Source organism: Carlito syrichta, unplaced genomic scaffold (genome assembly GCF_000164805.1).
Source record: "Carlito syrichta isolate Samal-C Ts95f unplaced genomic scaffold, Tarsius_syrichta-2.0.1 Scaffold314775, whole genome shotgun sequence".
Lineage (NCBI taxonomy): Eukaryota > Metazoa > Chordata > Mammalia > Primates > Tarsiidae > Carlito > Carlito syrichta.
In genome coordinates, this window is record NW_007258871.1 from 339019 (window position 1) to 342258 (window position 3240).

The following is a 3240-nucleotide window of genomic DNA, read 5'->3' on the forward strand; positions in this document are numbered from 1 at the left end:
CCACTCACCTCAGCCTCCCAAAGGTGCGGGATTACAGGCTGAGCCACCGAGCCCAGCGAGACTCTGATTTTTAAAAAACTTTTTTTTGCCAGGCGTGGTGGCTCATGCCTGTAATCCCAGCACTTTGGGAGACTGAGGCAAGAGGATTGCCTGAGCCCAGGGGTTCAAGACTAGCACGGGCAACTTGGTGAGAATTTGTCTCTATAATAATTTTTTTTTTTAATTAACTGGGCATGGTGGTGTGCATCTGTGGTTCCAGCTACTTGGAAGATTGAGATGAAAGGATCACCTGAGCACAATGGGTGGAGGCTGTGGTGGCTGTGAGTGTGCCACTACATTCTAGTCTGAGTGACAGTAATACTCCAACTCAAAAAAAAATTAAATGTTATATTATGAAAATTTTCAAGCATGTGAAAAATAGAATAATCTAATGAACAACAATTACCAACATGACCAGTTTCATTCTGATTTCATATTGGCTCTCAACTGTATTATATTAAAGCAATCCCAAATAGCATATTATAGCACCCAACTATTTAGTATGCATAAAAGATGAGCTCAGCCTGTAATCCCGCGCCTTGGGAGGCTGAGGTGAGTGGATTGCCTGAACCTAAGGGTTCGTGACCCGCCTGGGGAACTTGGCAAGACCTTGTCTCTACAATAAATCAAAAACTAGCCGGGCGTGGTAGCACACGCCTGTAGTTCCAGCTACCCGGAAGGCTGAGGCAGAAGGATCGCTGGAGCCCAGCAGGTCGAGGCTGCGGTAGCCAGGAGCGGCCACTGCATTCCAATCTGGGCGACAGAATGAGACTCCAACTCAAAAAAAAAAAAAAAAAAGATGAGGACTCTTTAACACCACAATACTGTTATCACACCTAAAAAACATTATTCAACATCCATTAATTATCAGGGTCATATTATCAATAGTCTTATCAATGACAAAAAATGTTCTTTTTTATTTTATTTTATTTTATTTTATTTTATTTTATTTTATTTTATTTTATTTATTTATTGAGTCAGAGTCTCACTCTGTCACCCAGGCTGGAGTGCAGTGGCATGCTCACAGCCACCACAGCCTTGACCTGCTGGGCTCCGGGGATCCCTCCGCCTCAGCCTTCCAAGTAGCTAGAAGGAACAACAGGCGCGCACGCCACCACAGCAGTTAACTTTTCTTGATTTATTGTAGAGACGAGGTCTCACCAAGTTGCCCGGGCTGGTCTCAGACTCCTGAGCTCAAGGCAATCCTCTCACTTTGGCCTCCCACGGTGCTGGGATTACAGGCCTGAGCCACTGCCCCTGGCCAATGTTCTTTTTTTAAACAGTCTGCATGCTTATGGCCACCGCAGCCTTGACCTGCTGGGCTCAGGCGATCCTTCCACCTCAGCCTTCCAAGTACCTGGAACCACAGGCACGCACCACCACGCCCAACTAATTTAATTTATTTATTTATTGTGAAGATGAGGTCTTGCCAAGTGGCCCAGGCCACCGTTCTTTTTTTTCACTCGCAATTCATTTGTTGAAGAAACCTGCTTTCTATTTTAACACATAATTTAGATTTGCGAGTTACCTGGGACTGCAGTGTGTTTAGTGAGGAGAGAATGAACCATCAGGTTTTGTCATGAGCCACCAGACATGGCCAGAAAAACAATGTTTTAAACAGAAAATGTACCTGAGATACTGTCAGAGAAACATGAGAAATACTGTACAACTGGCCCTACCCTCTTTTAAATAACCAAAAGGTGTCTGTCTTTCTGAGATTTCTGAGCCTGTTGAGAAGTAGAACTCGGTCGGGCTAGGTGGCTCAGCCTGTAATCCCTGCACTTTGGGAGGCCGAGGCAAGTGGATTGCCTGAGCCCACAGGTTCAAGACCAGCCCGGACCACTTGGCGAGACCTCGACTCTACAGTTAAAAAAAATTAGCCAGGCGTGGTAGCACACACCTGTATTTCTGGCTACCTGGAAGGCTGAGGTGGAAGGATCGCTGGAGCCCAGCAAGTCGACTCTGGGGTGGCCGTGAGTGTCTCACTGCACTCCAGCCTGGGCGATGGAGTGAGACTCCAACTCAAAAAAAAAAAAAAAGAAGAAGAAAAAGAACTCTAGCCAGGCATGGTAGTTCATGCCTATAATCCCAGCACCTTGAGAGGTGGAGGCAAGAGGACTGCCTGAGGCCAGGGGTTCGAGAACAGCCTGGCTAACTTGGTGAGACCCCATCTCTACAATAAATCCAAAAATTAGCGGGACATCGTGGTGCATGCCTGTGGTCCCAGCTCTTTGGAAGGCTGAGGTGGAAGGATCGCCTGAGCCCAACAGGTGGAGGCTGAGGTAGCCATGAGCGTGCTACTGCACTCCATCCTGGGTGACAGAGTGAGACTCCGACTGAAAAAAAGGAATTACTCTGTCTAAATGACTCTGTGATGTTAGGTACCAGAAACTTGGGCACCTGTGTCTAGGTTGGACAGGCAAGTCCCCAGCTCTGAACCCACTTGCTTCCTAGCTTGGCCACTGCTTGTTCCAGGAGCCCTGGATCCCTCTCTCTGCTCCTTCCAGAACAATCCTCCTTCCTCAAGCCCAGATCACCTGCCACACAGCCTGTTTCCTGATAACCCTCAATTTCCAAGGGGACATCAGTGATATTAAACCTACATATTGTGATGGACTCAGACATCACTTCGAACCAACATGACCCTCTGAATGTAAACAAACATGGCTCGAATGCCCTGATTTCACACCCTGTGCAAGTCTACACTAAAACCACAGACACAATTTCTTCTGGTTTCGGGCTTCCTTCCCCAGGGGTCCCTATCTGTTCTTCCAGCTGTGGGTGTTACCTCCATCTGGTTGTGGGTCAGTAAGACATAGACCTGTTGGCCAGTTCCATCCAGAATCCAATCACACACAGGATGCCCCAAGATGAGCACCTTTATTAAAATGGAAAAGGAAAAAAAAATGGAAGAAGGGTCTGGGTACACTGACTCATGCCTATAATCTCAGCACTTCGAGAGGCCGAAGTGAGAGGATTGCCAGAACCCAGGGGTCTGAGACCTCGACTCTACAAAAAAATCAGAAAATTAGCCAGACGTGGTGGCACACGCCTGTAGTGCCAACTACTTGGAAGGCTGAGACAGAAGGATCACTTGAGCCCAGCAGGTGGAGGCTGTGGTGACCGTGACCGTGTCACTGTACTCCAGCCTGGGTGACAGAGTGAAACTCCCCCACTCAAAAAAAAAAAAAAAAAAAGGAG